Source organism: Lucilia sericata, unplaced genomic scaffold (assembly GCF_015586225.1).
Source record: "Lucilia sericata isolate MDLA Ls3-8-SP2 unplaced genomic scaffold, ASM1558622v1 Contig000521F_arrow, whole genome shotgun sequence".
Lineage (NCBI taxonomy): Eukaryota > Metazoa > Arthropoda > Insecta > Diptera > Calliphoridae > Lucilia > Lucilia sericata.
This window is the reverse complement of record NW_023994533.1, coordinates 69057-93506: the sequence shown is the minus strand read 5'-3', so window position 1 is coordinate 93506 and position 24450 is coordinate 69057. Positions and strand designations below refer to the sequence as shown.

The 24450-nt window shown below is 29.5% G+C and overlaps 1 protein-coding gene across 1 annotated transcript in view; it reads right to left on the bottom strand.

Annotated features, from left to right (window-relative positions):
* The window catches only part of LOC119605806 (protein decapentaplegic), a 144312-nt gene extending 120667 nt beyond the window's left edge, over positions 1-23645 (bottom strand). The window contains exons 1-3 of the mRNA XM_037959119.1: positions 23567-23645; positions 10980-11276; positions 270-575 (exon numbers count right to left, since the gene is read on the bottom strand). The gene's annotated coding sequence lies outside the window, so the exon portion shown is untranslated. The remainder of the gene's footprint in view (positions 1-269; positions 576-10979; positions 11277-23566) is intronic.
* Positions 23646-24450: the final 805 nt, after the last annotated feature.

The window sequence follows — 24450 nt, the reverse complement described above, 5'->3', positions numbered from 1 at the left end:
ATGTTGAAAGGAACTGTTGCATATGCCGATAAATATTTAAAGTTTTTTTTTATCACATTTTCAATAGAAGCTACACGCTGTTTAAGGGGAAGTACGAAAAAATTCGGATAAGGAAAATTCCGTTTATAAATATATAATAGTTTAGTTAGAACAGATAGATGTTAATGTTTTTTTTTTTGCGAACCCCAAAGTTAAGTATTTAAAGAAAATTTTAATTTTATTTAGTAATCCTAATTAATAATATCATCAATAAAAATGTCTTTACTTACCTTTCTCTTTAAATGCAGTAGCTGCAAAATGAATTCCTTAAATTCACTAATCCTCTGACGAACACATTCCAAGAAAACACCATGTAATCCAAAATTTAAGAACAGCCTTTCCAGGCCCAACAACAAGTGCACACAATATAAGTGGCACAGATTTTAAAAATAATACAACAAACTTTCAAATCACCTAAAACACATGATCACTTTACAATATAATATTTCTTTTAAAATATAACAAGATTTCTGCTCTTTAACTTATGTAAACAATCTGGCAGCTCTTTTTCTTTTAATTTGCAATCACAATTTACACTGAAAGAAAATAAAAAAAAAGAAAACCAGTAAGAAACATTAACTTTTTATATTAAAACATAAGGAAAACATTATTAAATGCTTTTGAAAAAAAATCCAACAGTTTTAAAAGTAAAGAAAAAAAAATCAAGTAAAATAAATAATAAATATTAATATTAATAAAATTAAATTACAAAAATATGCAAATCAAAATTTATGACTACAGGGGCAATAAAATTAAGATTTATGACAATTGTTTGTCATTTTCAGAATGCTTATATATTTTTCTTATTTAAATATTGAACAAAAATCAAAAAAAAAAACAACATGTGTGCGTCCAATATAAACGACAATATTCCATTTACTGACGTTGAGTATTTTAAAAGATCATTACGAGTCTATTGGAAAAATATAAAATGTTTATTTTTTTTTTATACATTTACGAAGACAACGAAAACGACATTTTAAATAAATTATTAGGAAAGAAAAAAAAAATTATTGTAAAACCTCAATATGCAATTTATTGCTTTAAAATCTTGTTTAAAACTGTGTAAATTTTTTTTTATTTCTCTCCCCACTTTATTTTTATTTATTTTGTAATTATTATTGGCAACAATTATTGCGCACAATTGTCATTACAATTTAATTAAATTTTCGCCATGACTTGAGCTGAAAAAATAATAATTGGAAGTGTTATGCGATTTTAGTAAATTTTATATAAATTTCCTGGAAATAAGGAAACGTTTTTAGAAGGAAAATTATGTTTGTGGAAGACTATAAACTACATTATAAAATCAACCATAATCCTGACTTAAAACTAGACTCCAGACTATAGACTATAGTCCAGACTATAAACTATACTATCGTCCAGTCTAAGAACATGATTATGGTCAATACAAATAATTAGACTACAATCCAAACTATACAATACTATAGTCTTGATTATAGATTATACCATAGTCTAGACTATAGACTACACTATAGGCTACACTATAGTCTAAACTATAGACTACACTATAGTCTAGACTATAGACTACACTATAATCTAGACTATAGACTACACTATAATCTAGACTATAGACTACATTATAGTCTAGACTATAGACTACACTATAGTCTAGACCACAGACTACATTATAGTCTAGACTATAGACTACATTATAGTCTCGACTATAGACTAGAGTATAATCTCGACTATAGCATAGTCTATAGTCTCGACTATAGACTAGATAATATACTACACTATAGTCTAAACTATAGACTACACTATAGTCTAGACTATCGACTACACTATAATCTAGACTATAGACCACACTAGAGTCTAGACTATAGACTACATTATAGTCCAGACTATAGACTACACTATTGTCTCGACTCTACACTAGTAGACAATGCTATAGTCAAGACTATAGACTAGACTATAGAATACACTACAGTCTAGACTATCGACTACAATATAGTCTAGATTATAGACTACACTATAGTCTAGACTATCAACTACACTATAATCTAGACTATAGACTACACTATAGTCTAGACTATAGTATAGTATAGACTACAATATAGTCTATACTATACTATAGTCTAGACTATCGACTTCATTATAATCTATACTATAGACTACACTATAGTCTAAACTATACACTACACTATAGTCTAAACTATCGACTATAGATTATTCTATAGTGTAGACAATAGACTATACTATAGTCTATACAATAGACTGTACTATAGTCTAGACTATAGACTGTACTATAGTCTAGACTATAGACTGTACTATAGTCTAGACTATAGACTATACTATAGTCTAGACTATAGACTACACTATAGTCTATACTATAGACTAGACTATAGTCTAGACTATAGACTACTCTATAGTCTAGATAATAGACTAGACTATAGTCTAGACAATAGACTATACTATAGTGTAGACAATAGACTATACTATAGCCTACACTATAGCCTCGACTATAGAATATACTATAGTCTCGACTATAGACTAGACTATAGTCTCGACTATATACTAGACTTTAGTCTTGACTATAGGCTACACTATAGTTCAGACTATAGACTTTACTATAGTTTAGAGTATAAACTGTACTATAGTCTAGACTATAGAGTACACTATAGTATAGATTATTGACTTCAATAAAGTCTAGATTAGAGACTATACTATAGTCTAAACTATAGACTATACTATACACTATACTATAGTCTAGACTATAGACTATAATATGGTCTTGACTATAGACTATACTATTGTCTAGACTACAGACTACGCAATAGTAGAGACTATAGACTGCACTATAGTGTAGACTATAGACTACACTATAGTCTAAGCTATAGACTACACTATTGTCTAGACTATGGACTACACTATAGTGTAGACTATAGACTACACTATAGTATAGACTACACTATAGTGTAGACTTAGACTATAGTGTAGACTTAGTATACATTATAAATTATAGACTGCTCTATAGTCTAGACTATAGACTACACTATGATCAAGGCTATAGACAACACTAAAGTCTAGACTATAAACTACTCTATAGACTACACTATAGTTAAAATTGGACTATAGTATAGTGCTGAATATGTTCTAAATTATGGTCCAGACTATACCACTGCAAGAACCCGATGGAATTCGAAAGTGGTGCTGGGTTCAGATGGGGAGATTCCGTGAGGGTACTACTTGTTGGCGCGCTATTTTGCGGGTTATATACTATACTAAAGTCCAGTCTTCACGGAGAGAGAAAATTGGGAGTATGTGAAATGTTGAGAGCAATCCTAATTTGTTTCTTAAAAACCATTACTTTAGCAAAAATTTTATTTTTTTACAAAATCTTAACAAAACTTTTACAAATGTGTTTTGACAACATGGAGTCAACCGTTGTTAATTGTTTTGACTAATTTTAAAATATGTACATTAATCATTTTCATTAATAATAAAATATTAATTACTTAATAATTTGAAATTAAATTGATGCCAAATAATGACTTAATTTGATTAAATCGTAATCAATGATTTCATTTTTTTTAATAACAGAAGGTAAAAGTTTTTTTTATTGATTAAAATTATTAATTTATTAAAATTAAAAATTGTCTAGCATTAAATTGATTTTGTTTTTTGCTAACTAATAAAACAATGTGAATTTTAACCCACCTTTAAAGGTGTTAAAATTGTCAACTCATAAAGTAGTTACCACTTTTTATATATATTTTTCTTATAAATGCTTTACAATAAAACTCATAAATATGTATTCATTTGTTTATAAGTTTTTTATTATTTTAGCAAATAATTTTATTATTTTGCAATATTTGTATGCAACGTTACTTTTTTCTTACAATCTTACAATTGCTTTTTTTTTCTATAGATTTCTAATTATTATTTTTTTATAATAATAAAAAAGAATAACTTAATGTTAAGCTAAATAATTCATATAAAAAACTTTATACATATTGTCATTTTTATAATGACTTGTTAATTTGTTAAAGTGTGAAAATGTGGCTTTAGGGTTAATATTTTTTTCTCTTAAATTCCTTTTTGTAAAAATATGTAATTATTTCTAGGTGATTTAATAAGAAAATAATTACAATTGAAAGCGAAGTTATTTTTTAAAGACCCAATGGGAAATAAACTTAAAACTTATTGCTACACAAGCTTCATTGTGGAATGACAGTCATCATTACTTCAGTATTGACTTAATTCGAGGCAGGCTTGGACGTAAAGATTATTAGACTATACTATAGTCTAGACTATAGACTATATTATAGTCTAGACTATAGACTATATTATAGTCTAGACTATAGACTATATTATAGTCTAGACTATAGACTATATTATAGTCTAGACTATAGACTATACTGTAGTCTAGACTATAGACTATACTGCAGTCTAGACTATAGACTATACTGTAGTCTAGACTATAGACTATACTGTAGTCTAGACTATAAACTATACTGTAGTCTAGACTATAGACAATACTGTAGTCTAGACTATAGACTATACTGTAGTCTAGACTATAGACTATACTGTAGTCTAGACTATAGACTACACTGTAGTCTAGACTATAGACTACACTGTAGTCTAGACTATAGACTACACTGTAGTCTAGACTATAGACAATACTGTAGTCTAGACTATAGACTATACTGTAGTCTAGACTATAAACTATACTGTAGTCTAGACTATAGACAATACTGTAGTCTAGACTATAGACTATACTGTAGTCTAGACTATAGACTATACTGTAGTCTAGACTATAAACTATACTGTAGTCTAGACTATAGACAATACTGTAGTCTAGACTATAGACTATACTGTAGTCTAGACTATAAACTATACTGTAGTCTAGACTATAGATAATACTGTAGTCTAGACTATAGACTATACTGTAGTCTAGACTATAGACTATACTGTAGCCTAGACTATAGACTACACTGTAGTCTAGACTATAGACTACACTGTAGTCTAGACTATAGACTATACTGTAGTCTAGACTATAGACTATACTGTAGTCTAGACTATAGACTATACTGTAGTCTAGACTATAGACTATACTGTAGTCTAGACTATAGACTATACTGTAGTCTAGACTATAGACTATACTGTAGTCTAGACTATAGACTATACTGTAGTCTAGTCTATAGACTATACTGTAGTCTAGACTATAGACTATACTGTAGTCTAGACTATGGACTATACTGTAGTCTAGACTATGGACTATACTGTAGTCTAGACTATAGACTATACTGTAGTCTAGTCTATAGACTATGAAGTAGTCTACACTATAGACTATACTGTAGTCTGGACTGTAGACTATACTGTAGTCTAAACTATAGACTATAATGTAGTCTAGACTATACTATAGTTTAGACTGTAGACTCTACTCTAGACTATAAACTATACTATAATCTAGACTATACTATAATCTAGACTATAGACTATACTATTGACTATACTATAGTCTATACAATAGTCTAGAATATAGACTATACTATAGTCTAGACAATAGTCTATACTGCAGTCCAGAATATAGACTAGTATAGTCTAGACTATAGACTATACTGTAGTCTAGACTATACTATAGTTTAGACTGTAGACTATACTCTACTCTAGACTATAAACTATGCTATAATCTAGACTATACTATAATCTAGACTATAGACTATACTATTGACTATACTATAGTCTAGAATAAAGACTATAATATTGTCTAGACTATAGACTATACTATAGTATAAACTAAAGACTATACTATAGTCTAGAATATAAACTATACTATAATCTAGAATATAGATTATACCATAATCTAGAATATAGACTATATTATAATCTAGAATATAGACTATACTATAGTCTAGACAATAGACTATACTATAATCTAGAATATAGACTATACTATAGTCTAGAATATAGACTATACTATAGTCCAGACTATAGACTATACTATAGTCCAGACTATAGACTATACTATAGTCCGGACTATAGACTATACTATAGTCCGGACTATAGACTATACTATAGTCCGGACTATAGACTATACTATAGTCCGGACTATAGACTATACTATAGTCCAGACTATAGACTATACTATAGTCCAGACTATAGACTATACTATAGTCCAGACTATAGACTATACTATAGTCCAGACTTTAGACCATACTATAGTCCAGACTTTAGACTATACTATAGTCCAGACTATAGACTATACTATAGTCCAGACTATAGACTATACTACAGTGTAGACTATACTATAGTGTAGACTATAGACTATACTATAATGTAGACTATACTATAGTCTAGACTATAGACTATACTATAGTCTAGACTATAGACTATACTATAGTGTAGACTATAGGCTATACTATAGTGTAGACTATAGACTATACTATAGTGTAGACTATAGACTATACTATAGTCTAGACTATAGTATAGTCTAGACTATAGACTATACTATACTGTATGCTACATTATAGTCTAGACTGTAGACTACACTATAGTCTAGACTATTTACCGGACTATAGTATAGTCCATATGCTAAACCATAGTCTTCCACTATAGTAAACTATTTATTGTAAACCAAATGAGAATTATATTACGCCTTAACTTATACCACATTAGTCCCCTTATTTGTTTTTTCCTATTGACAACTTTCTTGTTAATTATTATACGTTTTATGACTTTATAAATTATTTTTAATAATGATCTGTTTAATAAGTTTAAACAGAATAATGGGATAGAGTTGGATTAAATAAATTATTATTGTTTTAGTTGTTGTTCTGTACATTTTAATTGCTTAGATTAATAGGTGTAATGGAATGTTGATTGATTTCAAATGATTTATTACAACTGACAAAATAGCAAACAGATACCCTACAATAAAGTGTAATTATATTTGATGATGATGATTATGACTAATGAATAAGAAATTTATTTGTTTTAGAAAACGCAGTTAGAAAATATATTTCAATTAAGAGTGAAAAAAAAAGTAATTAAAAATTTGTTTGTAGTGGGAAATAAATTAATTAAAACAAATACCTAACTAAAGCTTTAGTTGTAAATTGACAATCTAAATTAGAATTCGAGACTTCCAAGCTAATAAGCTGTACAGAATAAATAGCTTACGGTAGACTGACTATTTTGTTTCAAACCACTGTGTTCTTTGATAATATTTTATCCATAACGGCAACCTTTCTATAGTTTTTTTTTAAATAAAATTTAACCATAAATTTTATTTATTTAAATTATTTGATTTGTCTGGTTTTTATGCAAAAATCACTAAGAAAACCCTGTGTCTGTTACTGGACGGTTTTTTTTAAGTGGTGACATTTATGCAAAGAATTTTGACACATTAACGCCCATACTATAACGTTTTTTTCCATGATTTCTTAAAAAACGTCATATGCATGGAAAAAGTAAAGAATTTATAATGTTAAACATACAAATACTTCAAATGAAACTTGTCAATATCAAAAATCAGCTGGAGTCGTAGTTAAAAGCAGCGGGTTGTCTTAAACCTGAAATATGATTTGTAATCAAAGATTTGTTTGGTTTTAATTAATATATTTTTTTTTTTTTTTTTTGTTACTTGTTAACTTAGTTTATTTTAAATCTTGGTTTAATACAAGATAAAGCCTAATTTAAATAACACACAGTTGGATTTTTAAGTTTAGATTATAGATTACTCAAGCTTAGGTGAGACAGACACTGTGCTACGTTGAAAAGGTCGCTTTGTTTTTTTTACAAAAATTCAATAAGTTCTTTGGCATTTTTGTTAAAAATTTGATTTTAGTGAAAGTCTTTTTTCAGTGAATAATCTGCTTGTAAGTGGAAAATCGGTTTTTGTGAATATATGTTTTAAGAGAAACATTTGGATTTAAGTGAAACAATTAGATTTCTAGTGAATTCTGTCAAAAATTTGGGTTTTTACTGAAAAATCCGTTTTAAGTAAATAATTTTTAGTAAAAAGTTTAATTTTAAGTGAATTAACTCGTTTTACGTCAAATTGTTAGCTATAGCAAGTTTTGGCAAAAATTCTATAATTTTTTTCAAATATTAGTAAAATAATTAGCTATTAGTGAAAATAGTTTTTTAGTGAAAATCGTCTTTTAGGTCGAAATCGGAATTTTAGTGAAAATTTGAATTTTTAGTGAAAATTTGAATTTTTAGTGAAAATTTGAATTTTTAGTGAAAATTTGAATTTTTAGTGAAAATTTGAATTTTTAGTGAAAATTTGAATTTTAAGTGAAAATTTGAATTTTAAGTGAAAATTTGAATTTTTAGTGAAAATTTGAATTTTTAGTGAAAATTTGAATTTTAAGAGAAAATTTGCATTTAAAGTGAAAAATTAAATTTTTAGTGAAAATTTGCATTTGTAGTGAAAATTTGAATTTTTTGTGAAAATTTGAATTTTTTGTGAAAATTTGCATTTTTAGTGAAAAATCTCTAAAATTTTTATAATTGTATTTTTAGTGATATTTGGATATTTACTGAAAATTTGGATTTTTAATGAAAAATCGATTTTTTTTTATTAAAAACCAAATTATTCACCAAAAACGGAAAAAATCTAGATTTTTATTGAAAATTTGGATTTTTTATAAAAAAGTTTAAGTTCACGTTCGTCTTTGGTGGATGGATGGACATTTTTTTATAAATTTTCCCGGTTGGAAAATTTCATCCCTTTTGGGCCCTATCGTGTCTTTAACAGACAAACGGTGAACTGATAGAAAGAAGGGCAGACCATGCTCTGACACATTTCCTCAGTGTCCTATCGTGTCTTAAACAGACATGCGAATGAATTGATATTGATAAAAGGGCAGACCATGCCCTGACACCTTTCCTCAGTGTCCAATCATGTCTTAAACAAACAAGCAAATGAATTGATAGACAAAAGGGCAGACCACGCCCTAACACCATTCCTCAGTGTCCTATCGTGTCTATAACAGACAAGCGAATGAATTGATAGACAGAATGACGGATTATGCCCTGGCACCTTTCCTCAGTGATCTATCGTGTCTTTAACAAACAAACGGGTGAACTGATAGAAAGAAGGCGGGCCATGCAAGGACCTTATCAAAACCATGTAATCATATTTCGATGTGTATTTGAAATAAGTATTAAATGTCACATATCTCAAAAACTACGAGAGCTAGAGTCCTCAGATTTCGTATAGAGAACGTTGGGGGATGAAATGGGCTGACTGGATATAGTGGGCGAGGCACCTCCTTTCTATATAAATGTAATTAGTATATCTGAGATAATATAACAGTTAGCGTAGGGCTCTAAGCCATTTAAGTATCAATATGTATATTTAAGACAGAAATAGGGGGAGTGACATCTCCCATTATAATTAAATAACAATTAAGAGCTTTATATTCGGAAATGCCGCATCTTCTATACTCTCCATCAAATTTTGTGCAGTAAAATTAAAGTAAATTTTGGAAGGTCCTCTCATTTATTTGACATATGTATGCTGAATTTTACTATTCGAAATTAATATAGACATCAAAGTGATTTTCGGAATAGGACCTTTAGGGAGATTTTTGTTACTATAGATCTTGCATATGTCAAATTTTTATGATAAATTTCACCACTACACAGCTATTATTAAGCAAGTTGTGAGCGTTAAAGTAATTTTCTAAAGGGGATAGGTTCAGTTATGAACCGATCTTCATAACTTTTGGTAATAAATTTTTTGTAATAAACTTAGTTAGGTATGTCGAATTTCTTCGCTGTACTCGTATTTTTATAACAGTATTTAATTAATCTTTTCAAGGGACCTTATATGGCGGTAGGGTCAATTATGGACCGATCCTTATAAAATTTGGCAGAGAGATTTTGTCTTGTAGGAAACTATTTATGTATATCGAATTTCATCTCTATACTCGTTTTTAAGCCAGTATAGCGTTAAAATTATTTGATAAAAGGGATCTTATATCAGGGGGTAGGGTCAATTATGGATCGACACTCATAAAATATGAGAGATTTTGACTTGTATGAAACATATTTGCTCCAAGTGTCATCGATGTACTCGTACTGAGTGTTAAAGTCATTTTCTGAAGTAGACTTATATGGGGGAAGGGTCAATTATGTTCTGATTCTTATAAAAATTGACAAAGAGATTTAGTTTCCTTCTTCTTTTAGATAGTTTAGAGCGTTAAATTCATTTTCTGAAGGGGACCGGCGGGTAGCATCAATTATGGACCGCTCCTTACAAAATTTTACCAAGAGGTTTAGGTTCCTATAAAACTAATTGGTTAATTTCACCCTTATGATATTATTAGGGTTAAAGTCATTTTCTGAAGGGGCTAGGCGAAATCAGATCTGGACCAACTAAAAACATTTGTATAGAATTTTAGCTCTCTACCTGTTCCCGTTTGGACTCTATCGTGTTATCAACAGACAGACGGACGGATATGGCTAGATCGTCTTTGAATGTAATATGGACCCAGAATATGTATATATACTTTTATGGGTCTTAGATGAATATTTGGATGTGTTACAAACAATAACACATCTTTTTTGATGGTGGATATAAAAAACTTCAATGAGAAGCGTATATCTGGGAAACTATTAGAACTAGAATCCTTTATCTGTGCACAGACAACATAGAACTAAACATTGACATTTCTAAGGAAATTGAGAACATTTTCGGAACTATTTGATATAGAAATTTCAGTTCACATAAAACATTAAACTTAGACCCGAAAGTTGTGATATGCATTTCGACATGTTTCTTTGGTGACAAAGTTTAGATCAGCTATGTTCAGATAAAGATGCAGATTAATGTTATTTATTTAGATGTTGGAATTAAATAAATAACACAGATAGCCATTTGTGCAAATGTGCAAGTTTGTACATGTGATTCATGAATACCCTTAATATATAAGTAATAAAAATATTTTTTATTTAAAACTTACCTTTTTCAAATAAACGTTAAAATCCACAAATCTTTTGGCTGCAAATGTAATAATTTCCAATTATAACTGGTTATAAAAATTGCATCCATTATCACTAGTAATATGTAAAATTATAGAAATTAATTATAATTTTTACACTATACCAAAATAAAACACAGGCACACACACATAGAAATATTTTCCTTTTTTTTTGCTCTTAAAGCATTTTACTGCTATTTTTTTATATATATATAAAAATAAAACACTTTTACATTATTTAGCCATTTTTTTCATAAATAAGTTATATTTTTTAAAACACTGAAACGAAATAGAATAAATTTTTAAAAATTTATAAATATTTTTGTGGTAATAGTAGTAGCATTATTATTATTATTATAATTTATTATGATTAATTTTTTCTACTAATATTATATTGAAATCTATATATGTATATAAACGTTAGTAGTTATTTTTATATGATTTATTAAAGAAAATAGCAACAACAAAAAAGAGCACGCTTTTAACAAGTGATCAATAGTATTTGAATAAAAATAATAAAAAAACAACACAAAACGATATAATTAAATAAGTAGAAAGAAACTTATACATATAAAATTTTAATATAATTATTTTTTTTTTTATACTTTTTATTTAAATTTTTTTGTTGTGTGAGCTTAAAGATGAAATAGTAATGAAATTTTGTAGGAAAAAAAAAATAACGAACATTTTTGTTTTGAAATATTTATAACAGAACAAAAAAAAAGAAAGAAATAAAACCGACAACGAGCAACGTTTGTTTAAGTTGAATAAAAAGCCTGATTTGAAGTGTAATGAAATCTAGACGATCTTGTATTAGTTAAAACACTTACAAACACACACACACACCCATACATGTTGGTGATCAAGCCACACAATACAACGCCAACAACAACAAGTGTTTTTTCCGTTGTCTTTAATCGATCAAACGAAGAGAGAATTAAAACTTAAATAAAGAGAGACTTTTAATTGATTTAAAATCGACATAAAGATGGCGCTCTATTCATAAACTCACACACATAGATAAAGATTCTTCAGACCAATACTAACAATAAGAAATGCAAATTTAAATGTCAGGGATGGAAAAACGGAACGAAAACTTGAACTAAACAGTTGTTAAATAGAAAAAATGTAAAAATTTCATCGTATAGTTTTTGGAGAGAAATAGTTGCTGAGATTGGTTAAAGCAGAATATTCAGAATAATCGGAATAGTTGTACTCTTGCCAAAAGTTTGTTTAAACCCTTAAATTTCAAACCATCTTCTAATATATAATGTCAATTCAAATTTAAATAAATTTACAAATCAAATTTTTTTACCCCAAAGGTATTAAAACTAAAATAACAACATTAACTACATCATTTATTTTGTATGTCATCGTTTTGGCAAAACCACATTTTAACCGAGAATGTTATAGTTTTTTTCCCAATTCATGTACATTATTTTGTAAATTCATTATTTTTTTTTTTTCATTTTCTTATTGAAATTTAATACAAAAAGTCTAAATGTTGATATTGACACTTTACGCTTAAGTGATCCACTTTTATAATGTACATAATTTTTTATACAACAACATTAGCGCAACAGTATTTAAGCGCCTTCTCTAATAAAACAAAAAAAAAAAAAAATGTCGGCATTAGAAACAAAAAAAATTATATATATTTTTATATTATTTTTAATTTACATCTATAAGAAGTGTAGTTGTTTGTGTTGTTTAGTCTATTAATCATTATAACAAAGTTTCCAGACCAAATGGCTTACATTCATCAAGTATCTAGCTATAGTATACATATAAGTATGTATGTATGTAATGGAGGAATCATCCATATATCTTTCATTTAGAGGCAGACGTTTGAAGGTATTTAGTTTTTCACATAACAATTATCTTAATCCCACTTCTTAAGAAGTTTACTTAAGAACTAAGAAAATTAAGATGTTTTCAAAGTTAGATAAAAGGTTGTTTTACCCACCCGAGTCAATTAAATATCTAAACAAACAGAGATCCTCTGGATGTCATAGTAAAATACATTAAATACCTAGTTTAATTGCAAATGTCATCAAAGATACATCATCACATGTACATGTACATTAAGTTAGATCAGTAAAATCGCAATAGATCTATGTAGACTTTTTATACGAAGTCTACATTCTGCCATTACACTCCTGGTGATATAAGAGTCTCCTACTCTGGCGTAGGTCAAGATTAGAGAGCGTCTTACTGCCCCCTGAATGATGATGAACCAACGGACAAAGGATCGTAATGTAAAATCGAAACACAATAGCGTGTTCTAGTGAGATCAACTACGCAACATGGCAGCTAATCGTTTTGTTGGCGTCAGACTATATAATCATAATCGTATGTTTGTATCTATCCAAAGAACAAGAGAAATTTGCGACTATCTAGAATTCACCGAACTCAGTTCGTTTGAATCGAACATCATCAGGTTAGCATATGAAGAATTGCAAATTAAGTTTCGGACTAACCCTGCAAAAATAGAGACTGCTCCGCAAACGCATGTAAAGAGTACTGTTAGATCCGATAAAAACGAAGTAGATCTATATAGACTTTTTATATAAAGTCTACATATCGTTAGTAGCCTCCTGGCTCCAGCGTATCAGACTGTGTTATACCACAGTCTGATACTCTGGCTTAGGTCAAGATCAGAAAGCGTCTTATTGCCCCCTGAATGATGATGTCCCAACTGATAAAGGATCGTAATGTAAGATCGCATCACAATAGCGTGTTCTAGTCAGATCAACTATGCAACATGGCAGCTAATCGTTTTATTGGGATTAGACTATATAATCATAATCGTATGTTTGTATCTACCCAAAGAAAAAGAGAAATATGCGACTATCTAGAATTCACCGATCTCAGTTTCAATATCAATACCCTCCTACTTCCAATAATCAGAAGTTCTGTAGTGCGTCTATACTTCCCTCGACCGTTTGAATCGAACATCATCAGGTTTCCAACTTTCGGGAAACTCTGCAAAAATTGAGACTGCTCCGCAAACGCGTGTAAAGAGTACTCCTCAAAGGATATTGCTGTTAGATCCGGTAAAATCGAAAAAGATCTATGTAAACTTGTTATATAAAGTCTACATTTGGTTAATAGTCTCCTAGCTCCAGCGTATCAGACTGTGATATAACAGCCTGATACTCCTGCGTAGGCAGGATTAGAGAGCGTTTTAATGCTCCCTGAATGAACGAACTAATGATCGGAACGTAAGATCGCATCACAATAGCGCGTTCTAGTCAGATCAACTTCGCAACATGGCTAATCGTTTTATTGGCGTCAGACTATATAATCATAATCGTATGTTTGTATCTACCCCAAGAACAAGAGAAATTTGCGACTATCTAGAATTCACCGAACTCAGTTTCAATTACTTCCAATAATCAGAAGTCGTGTAGTGCGTCTAAGCTTCCCTCGACCGTTTAAATCGAATAACACCAGGTTTGCAAATGAAGAATTGCAACATGAGTTTCAAAGTTACTCCTCAAAGGACTAGGACTGGTCCAAAACTAATTCAAATAAGTGGAAAAAACATACTCCATTTAACATTGTGATGTCATAGGTAAGGACCACGTAATCTATTAATTCGTAGTAATCCTAAAACGAGTTCCTTGCTAAAATTATAGGAGTACACATGATCCGCAACATGGTCCTATGTAATACAGGCTATGAATTATGTTGTTTTCAAAAATAATAAACATGATCCATGCCTGCATTACATATGACTACTAAACGGATCATGTACTCCAATAATGTTTACAGGCGAGTAGTTTTTGGATACCCTAAATGGATTAATATTTGCAGGGTAGTTTTTTTGGATCGGCCTTATTCATTTGTATTTTGTTGGAACTAGAAAAAAAAATGTTGTGAGAGGGAGTATAGAGGGAGCAGGGAATACCTCTGCAGGAAGTATATTCCATATACTAACGGAACGGTTGAATAATGAATTTTCCCTATAATGTGTTGTGCAGTTCACAGTCCAATTGACCACTAGTAAGTGTGTTCTTGATGAAAGACGCAAAAATATACGGGTATTGGGAACAAGTTCATTAATATCAGAGGGACAAATTCCTTTATAATATCGATAGAGCAATGAAATACACTCCACGTTGCGACAATGTTGGATACCCTACTGTCACCAATAAGTACCTTAGTACGCGGTCGAGTAGCTCCAAAAAGCTCCGACCCATTTATAAGAGTTGTATTCCATTTTCGGTCGAATATAGGTGATGTAAATAATAAGATGTCTTAAAAAACTAAGAAACTTGAAAAGTTTGTTTAGTCCAGCGGATAGCGCTTTGCATTCTAATGCCCACAACATCAAGAGTCTCTGATTCCTTAATCCACATCATATACGGGTGTAGAAATCGACTCTATCAGCTCGACACCATTTAGACACCAAGTCGTGGTTGTGCGATTCATTGATATTATGTCTCATTGACCCAATCTCCAAAGGGCGTGGTCTGTAATTGAATGAATAAGAAAGACAGATAGATATTGCCGTCATCGGAAGAAGTGTAAATAGAGTTGGAAGTTTGATAACCAAGGTCGTTTATGGAAAGAAAAGAAACAGAGTAGGGGAAAGAAAGGATCTCTGCAGTAATCCTGAATTTATTTTGAACTCGTTTGATGAAATCCAATCTATAACAAAACTTATAGTGTGATCTCGGAGAAGTGCATCAAACTCCTTAGAAACATCCAGAGCCACCACTTAGAAGTTAGCTTTATCAACCGGATCTGTGAAGGGTACTTCGTTCTTGAAAAGTGTTCTAATTGTGGAACTAGCATTATCCTTTACACTTTAAACGAACTACCAAAAGGTTAAAACCTTAGAGCTTTGTTGCGTCTTACAGCTTTATTTCGTCTTAGCTCTCTGGCACTCGAATAAGGACTTCGCGAAATTTAACTTAGATTAGGGTAGCGAGGGTAGGATATGCTGGGATATGGTAAGAAAAAGTTAGTTGTGTTCCATGAATCATTAATTCCTCAGAATATAGATACTAATTTTTTAAAGGGTAGTAATATGCATATCAACATGTACTTTTTTCAAGAATTCATTCTTTTAGTACTATTAGATAAACTCAATTAAAATTGTACACACACACACATACACACACACACATAAACCAATATGTTCTAAAATTATATGTGCGAATACTAAAAATAGCATAGAACAATTATTTAAAGCGAAATTAATATTGAAATGAATTAATTATTTTGAGATCTGTTTCATGTGTCTGCGGATGAGACAGTGTGAGTGCGTGTATTACTAACTAAAATATCAACAACAACAACTATAACAATTAAGCAACACACATATCCATACATACAAACATATAAAGTATAAAAAAATATGAATTATAATCATAATAATAATGAAATGTAAGTACTCGGTACAAATAATAAATAAATGTACTAACATACATGTAAAAACTTACAGACATACATACATGCATACATATGTACAAATATACATATGTACATATGCATGTATATATTTGTTACTTAAGTATGTTTGGATGTATTAGCATCGTGTTTTATATGTTTTTTTTTTTCGTATATGTATTTTTATAAGATAATAATTCCGCAAGGCCGGGGGTGGTTGGGTTGTTTGGTTTGGATGGCTGACTGACTGGATTGAAATTTAAACTGAGGCTGGCTGGCCTGGCGTCTATATAAAAGTAGTTGTTGTGGTTAAATCTTTTGTTCTCTTTTTTCTTTATAATATACGTAATAATGAATTTTTTTGCTATATTTTTATACCCTTCATCTTCGTAAGGAGGGTATTTACAAATTTTTCATTCCGTTGGGAATTTTCATAATATAATTTTTCGATCCTTTAAAGTTTATAGTATATTCCGGATCGTTACAGATAAACCTAGATCCTTATGAATAAAGTATCGATTCTGCTATTTCCGTCTGTATGCCTGTCAATTATTCGGGTTTTTGTATTATTCAATTTATTCGATAAACAAGTTTAGTTCAGTTCTAGTTCAAATCTAGTTCAGTTCTAATTCAGTTCTAATTCAGTTCAGTTCAGTTCTAGTTCAGTTCTAGTTCAGTTCTAGTTCAGTTCTAGTTCAGTTCTAGTTCAGTTCTAGTTCAGTTCTAGTTCAGTTCTAGTTCAGTTCTAGTTCAGTTCTAGTTCAGTTCTAGTTCAGTTCTAGTTCAGTTCTAGTTCAGTTCTAGTTCAGTTCTAGTTCAGTTCTAGTTCAGTTCTAGTTCAGTTCTAGTTCAGTTCTAGTTCAGTTCTAGTTCAGTTCTAGTTCAGTTCTAGTTCAGTTCTAGTTCAGTTCTAGTTCAGTTCTAGTTCAGTTCTAGTTCAGTTCTAGTTCAGTTCTAGTTCAGTTCTAGTTCAGTTCTAGTTCAGTTCTAGTTGAGTTCTAGTTCAGTTCAGTTCTAGTTCTAGTTCAGTTCTAGTTCATTCTAGTTCAGTTCTAGTTCAGTTCTAGTTCAGTTCTAGTTCAGTTCTAGTTCAGTTCTAGTTCAGTTCTAGTTCAGTTCTAGTTCATTCTAGTTCAGTTCTAGTTCAGTTCTAGTTCAGTTCTAGTTCAGTTCTAGTTCAGTTCTAGTTCAGTTCTAGTTCAGTTCTAGTTCAGTTCTAGTTCAGTTCTAGTTCAGTTCTAGTTCAGTTCTAGTTCAGTTCTAGTTCAGTTCTAGTTCAGTTCTAGTTCAGTTCTAGTTCAGTTCTAGTTCAGTTCTAGTTCAGTTCTAGTTCAGTTCTAGTTCAGTTCTAGTTCAGTTCTAGTTCAGTTCTAGTTCAGTTCTAGTTCAGTTCTAGTTCAGTTCTAGTTCAGTTCTAGTTCAGTTCTAGTTCAGTTCTAGTTCAGTTCTAGTTCGTTCTAGTTCAGTTCTAGTTCAGTTCTAGTTCAGTTCTAGTTCAGTTCTAGTTCAGTTCTAGTTCAGTTCTAGTTCAGTTCTAGTAGTCAGTCGTTCTGTTCAGTTCTAGTTCAGTTCTAGTCAGTTTTCTAGTTCAGTTCTAGTTCAGTTCTAGTTCAGTTCTAGTTGCAGTTCTAGTTCAGTTTCTAGTTCAGTTCTAGTTCAGTTCTAGTTTCAGTTCTAGTTCAGTTCTAGTTCAGTTCTAGTTCAGTTCTAGTTCAGTTCTAGTTCAGTTCTAGTTCAGTTCTAGTTCAGTTCTAGTCAGTTCTAGTTCAGTTCTAGTTCAGTTCTAGTTTCAGTTCTAGTTCAGTTCTAGTTCAGTTCTAGTTCAGTTCTAGTTCAGTTCTAGTTCAGTTCTAGTTCAGTTCTAGTTCAGTTCTAGTTCAGTTCTAGTTCTAGTTAGTTAGTTCAGTTCTAGTTCAGTTCTAGTTCAGTTCTAGTTCAGTTCTAGTTCAGTTCTAGTTCAGTTCTAGTTCAGTTCTAGTTCAGTTCTAGTTCAGTTCTAGTTCAGTTCTAGTTCAGTTCTAGTTCAGTTCTAGTTCAGTTCTAGTTCAGTTCTAGTTCAGTTCTAGTTCAGTTCTAGTTCAGTTCTAGTTCAGTTCTAGTTCAGTTCTAGTTCAGTTCTAGTTCAGTTCTAGTTCAGTTCTAGTTCAGTTCTAGTTCAGTTCTAGTTCAGTTCTAGTTCAGTTCTAGTTCAGTTCTAGTTCAGTTCTAGTTCAGTTCTAGTTCAGTTCTAGTTCAGTTCTAGTTCAGTTCTAGTTCAGTTCTAGTTCAGTTCTAGTTCAGTTCTAGTTCAGTTCTAGTTCAGTTCTAGTTCAGTTCTAGTTCAGTTCTAGTTCAGTTCTAGTTCAGTTCTAGTTCAGTTCTAGTTTCAGTTCTAGTTCAGTTCTAGTTCAGTTCTAGTTCAGTTCTAGTTCAGTTCTAGTTCACTTCTAGTACAGTTCTAGTTCAGATTTAAAAGTCACATGTAGTCGAAAAAAAAGTAACATAATACTGATTTTAACCGTTTAATTCTAAAAAGAATAGAATTTAAAAAAAAGTGCCACTTATTTTTTTAAGAAAAAATAAGATTTTAGATGAAGAGTATTTTAGATTCGACATTACCGAATATATCACTCTAACTTGTTTATTTTAGTTTTATATATTTTTTTTTTTTGTTTAAAGTTGCTTCTTTAGAATATTGTTTTATTTAATTTTCTTCTGCTTCTTTTTTCATATCATGTTGTTGTTTTATTATTATTTTATTTCTTTATGTTGTCAAGTAATTAAATTAAATTTCTTTCTTCTTGTTTTTTTAACATATTTCTGAGTAATGTAAACAAACAATGCTGAAATTCTAAATAAAAATATTTATGATTAATAATTTTTATTAAGAAAAAAATCATAATAATTAGTTCAAAGAGTATAAAAAATTCCTTAGAAACAAAATTTTTCCAAAATAATAGAAAAGTACTTAACAAGTAAGAGTGTTATAATCGAGGCGTACATAGCCACAATTGAACCCAGAATATACATATGTATGTGTACTTAGAGGATTCACTATCAATATTTTGAGGTGTGAATTGCAAAATCAATATTGACATGCCAGTAATAAGGGCTGAGAAGGAGGTTAGTGTTTTAGTCTGATATACTGGAGGTTGTGGGTTCGATTCCCACCTGAAGAGGCCTATGTGTATTTCTTCGGATTTGTATAAACATACATTCTCCTTTCGTAAAGGCTAACTGAGGATCAATAAAATTCTTATGTTTTTACCTCAAGTTTTCATATTTTAAAAGTCTTCCTTATTTATAATTTCCTTGATAATGAAAATTAAGATGGAATTTCCCATTTTCACATTTACTTTATTCAGCGGAAAATTTTTGAGGAAAAAATTCTTTGCACCTGTTGAGTTATTTAAACATCTTTCATTTCGATACTAGTAACTCTCATACTTTAATGTTCAAACAGTTTCATATGCCGTCCGGCAAACATTATAAATTTTAACTGGTTTCTTTTAAGATTTTTTTTCTTTCGCAAAATTTTCCCAACTTTATTTTCAATTCTGCCTGTAAGGTATGTATGTATGTGTGGTACAAAAATGTGTACATACTGGAGTACATAAATAGTACTTACATTTTTATATTTTTCGACGTACATACTAACATTTGCGTTCACATTGGTTAAATATTTTAGGAAATATAGTTGGTCTTACATAACTTTTGTTACAGCAATCATAACATACATAGGTTAGGCTTTCTTTACTAAAGAAATGAAATTGTTGGGGTTTCTGCTTACTGCCTTATTTTGCTCAAATATTTCCCTATTCTGAACGTAACTTTAGTTTTATGTTGATAAATTTAAATTTATCAACTGTAACTAATGAAAATATTGTAACCATGTACTACATATTATTAACATATTTATATGTACATATATTTATATATATACATACATATGTATATATTCTATATATTTCTAATTTTTACTTATTCTTATTGTAGATTTTCATAAAAAAAGTTGCTTTAAAGTTGAGCAAACCTATGAAAATAATGTACGAAATTATAATATATAAAAAACACGCATAAAATTCTAAATATTTTTATAAACATATGTACATTAGGATGGCCCCAAAACAAAAGTTTTTGATATTTCTATCTAAAACGAAAGATTACTTCAATCCATGTTTCATTTTTGAGGTTTTATTGTTTTTGTGGGGAAAAAAAAATAAAACAAATTTTCATAATAAAGAATATCAGTGTTTTGAACCTCCTAATGTACATTGTTGACCATTGAGAGTCATTAAAAAGAATGGTCTTAGTAAATATTTTGAGTGTAAAAACAGTGTTACCATACAAATTTTGACCAAAATTATCGACACCCATTAATGATGAATCAAATATTTAACACAATCATAACCGGTTCCTATGAACTTCATGGAAAATAAGCAACGCTTAAGGACTTTGTATCCTAGATCTTAAAGATGACTAATACGACAAGGACTAGACCATTGAATAATCTATGCAATAGTCTACGGACCAACTAGTCTTCGGACTAGTGAACCGACTATTCTATTTAAAGGTCTTTATTAAAGGTACTGACTATTCTATGTACTAATCTTCCAACTAGTCTATGTAAAACTTAGCAACGTTTCGATTTCAAAGAGTACAATAGTACTGAATTTCCCCTACCTGAGGTCCTCTATTGACTGCCACGGCAACTGCCCAATCTTCAAATTCTTTATACCTGGGAGCCTATTTATGTATGTACAATAGCCATTGGACATAAACTTATAAGCCAGGTTTGGGGGGTAATGATTACATTTTCAATTACAATTACTTTTGAAGTAATTTGTATATTTACGACTGCTTGTAATTGAAGTTCTGCCAATTACTATTACTTGTTATTGTAATTGAAGAACTTCCCAGTACAATTAATTGTAATTACTTGTAATTATGAATTTCTTCCTTTATGATTACAAATAATCATAATTGGAAAACTTCAATTACAATTACCAATTATTTTAAGTGGTAAACTTCAATTATTAGGTGTCAGTTATTGGTCATTACATATTACAAGTACTGGGAGTTGCCTCATTGCTTAATGACAAGTAATTGTAATTGACCAGATAAGAGAATTATTTTGTGTAATCATTACTCCGCATCTATCTATCTATCTGCTAGCTATCTATCTATCTTCTATCTATCTATCTAGCGATCTCAGCCCGAGCGACTAGCTCTCAGCTATCTATAGCGATAATCATCTATCTATTACCTCGATTCTTCTATCTAATCTATCTATATCTATCTATCCTATCTATGTATTATCCTATCTATCTATCTATCTATCTATCTACTATCTATCCTATCTATCTATCTATCTATCTATCTATCTATCTATCTATCTATCTATCTATCTATCTATCTACCTATCTATCTATCTATCTATCTATCTATCTATCTATCTATCTATCTATCTATCTATCTATCTATCTATCTATCTATCTATCTATCTATCTATCTATCTATCTATCTATCTATCTATCTATCTATCTATCTATCTATCTATCTATCTATCTATCTATCTATCTATCTATCTATCTATCTATCTATCTATCTATCTATGTCAATGCATAAATGACCCGATAAGTAAACGATAGGGAATGGAAAGACCAGCAGCTCTAGCGGTTGCAACTAATTCATAAATACGTTTGTTTATCCACAACATTGAGGATCACTCTAACAAGATATATACAACTAGGACGAGACTTTAAAATATACAAGAGCGACTCTCTGTTAAAAGAAGATTACAAGGAGATGGAGATCATTCACTGTTGTCCTGATCTGGCAACCTGATTTTAGATTTTAAACCATTTATAAGTTCAAAGTAGTTTTGATACTGTGTATTTACGTGTTGTTGTTGTTGTAACTGGAACGTAATTAAAATATTACACTTGCTTCGTTGTTTTTTGTACATATATAGTTTTTTTATTTTTGTACTGCTGCTCTTCTTATACTTGAGTTATTTTAGTAGAACAGGAACGTAGAGTGAAACCAACAACAACAACAAGAACTACAAACATGCAAAAACTTTAAACAAGAGATGAAAACAACAAAACCACAACAAAAAAAAACGAAAGAATAATAATAAAATGAGCAGAAAACTTGAGAAAAACTTGTTCAGAAGAATTTTCTAATAAATCAATTAAAAATATAGAAAAAATAACAAGACAAAGGAATTTCTACTTCTTTTTGTTTAAGAAAGAAAAGCAGAACAACAAGCTAAAAAAAGAAAATTTATGAAAAATTTATAAACATTTTTTAAACATAATGTTTCAATTCTACTAACAAACAGTTTATGAGAGAGTGTGTGTGTGTATGTGAGTGTGTGAGGGAGGGAGTCATTAAACTTTAAAACAATCTGGCAATTTCCGTTGTTTATTTTCAAGTGTGAAGGTGTGAGTGTGTGTTTTAGCTTTAACTTCCTGTTTGAATTTTGAAAAAAGTTTACACTCACAAAAATTTGCGAGATCAAAAGTTGAGCTCTCTTTTTTTAAATTTTCTTAAATAAATATTTATACTCAAGACTGTTTTTATTATAGTTTATATTTAAGTTTAAGTTTTTTTTTATAAATAAAACTTGATTTATTGTTGTTTTGTTTTATAATTTTCTAAGATTAAGTTGAGATAAAGTGTGGAATTTCTTTTATTTATTTTTTTTCGTTTGAAGGCAATCCATAATCGTATTGAAATTATTTATTTTTTTGTCGTTATCTTTCAGTATTTTGTTGTAGTTGTTTTATATTTTTTTGTATAAAAAAATATTTTTTTTTTTTTTTTGGTTGTTGATTTTTTTATATTATTTTAGATTTTGCATTTATGAAGTGATTTGCCTTCTACCATCAACTTCATTTAAATATTTATTTTTTTCTTTAAATTTTTTATTAGTAGTAAAACCACTTTTTGCTGTTGTTGTTATATTTTATTTTTTATTATTGGAATTATTTCACAAATATAATCAACTGGTTATGATTTTTTTTCGACCACTTTTTTTAAACCGAATTTTTATTTTTATTTTTTTTTGTAAATTTTTTTCTTGTAACAATTGCTGCTTAATTTTCTCCTTAATAAATAATTTTCCTTTTCACTTTATCGTGTTAAATTCAAATTTACTACTACTACATACTACTCCTTTTTACCATTAACTTTCATGTTGTTGTACACTTATGTTTGACATGATTATCATTTTTATAATTTGTTAAATTTCTCAATTTTTTCTTAAAATTAAAAAAACAAAAAAAAAAAAAAACATTTGTATCTTTACGATCAAATATTCATTCATTCACTTTATTTGCATATACAACATACATATTTGTTAGGCTTATATTTTTTCTTCTTTTATTATTTTAAATAATTTTTACTTTTATATGTTCAATTTTTGTGTTTTATTTTTTATTTATACTTTTTCTTAAAAAAAAAAAACAAAATTAATAACGACCTGAAAGTTAGTTTCAGTTGATATTTTTTTCGAGCGCGTCTCACACGTTGTTGATTACGACTGACTTAAAATAACAGTTTGTATCAGTTGTTCAGCTTCACGTTGTGCTGCTTTGTTTTTTTATATATTGGGTGGAGGCAAAAGTTTTTGGTCAACTGAAATTTACTATATTCACATTGATATGAATTAATTATTATTTAATAAAATATTTTGGAAAATTTTTATCAAATAGCAAAAAATTCTTATTTTAGGGAGAAAATTTATTAAAAATTTTTTTAAAATGAAAAATTATCAAAAACGAGAACTTTTATCAAAATCCTCAAAAGAGAAATTAAATACAGTGGACGTCCAATAGTACGTACACTCTTTATTACGAATATCCAATAATACGAATGGCAAAATTGTTGCATTGTCTACTCTATAGTACGAATAAAGTCACAATTTTTCTGTTCGATAGTACGAATAACGCATTTTTTATGGGAATTTTGGTTTTATTTACGTATGAATGAAGTTTTTATTATGTTTTTATTTTATTATTTCGGTATCATTCACCTTAAGCTCAGTAATTTTGAAGTTTTTTTGTAT